The sequence below is a fragment of the Aplysia californica genome, unplaced genomic scaffold (genome assembly GCF_000002075.1).
Source record: "Aplysia californica isolate F4 #8 unplaced genomic scaffold, AplCal3.0 scaffold00540, whole genome shotgun sequence".
Classification (NCBI taxonomy): domain Eukaryota; kingdom Metazoa; phylum Mollusca; class Gastropoda; order Aplysiida; family Aplysiidae; genus Aplysia; species Aplysia californica.
In genome coordinates, this window is record NW_004797810.1 from 173,109 (window position 1) to 173,659 (window position 551).

The following is a 551-nucleotide window of genomic DNA, read 5'->3' on the forward strand; positions in this document are numbered from 1 at the left end:
TGTGTGTGTGTGTGTGTGTCTCATCTCGATCTCGAGTATATTGAATTATGCATATATTCAAACACAAAAAAGAAAGAGGAGAGGTATGGATGACAGACGTTTGATAGGAAAGAAGGAGCGCATCTAACCAGAGCATCCGCCAACAACCCACTAAAGAGAGAGCGAGATAGAGAGAGAAACAGAGAGAGAGAGGGGGGGGGGAGATTTTCCTATTTCCATATATTATTACTGATCAAGTTCGGGAACCAAATATTGCTGATAGTAGTAGACATATTTTCCAGTAATGGAATGCTAAACTTAGGTGGTGGTAAATTTGGGCCAAAACTTCGGAATGTATCTGTCTATAAAATATAAAGAGCTTTTGATTCAAGAAGTCAAAAGGATCCCAAGATAAGCCAGGATTTGCCATGGTAGCTTGGCACCTGCGTCTGAAATGCTTTGGGGGCCGAAAATCTTGGACGTTGGACTCGACAGATTCGCTGCATTCAAAGGCGAGGTTCACTGTTTCTTTTTTTTTTTCTTGTTAAACATCCATAATCGTCTCCATTCTT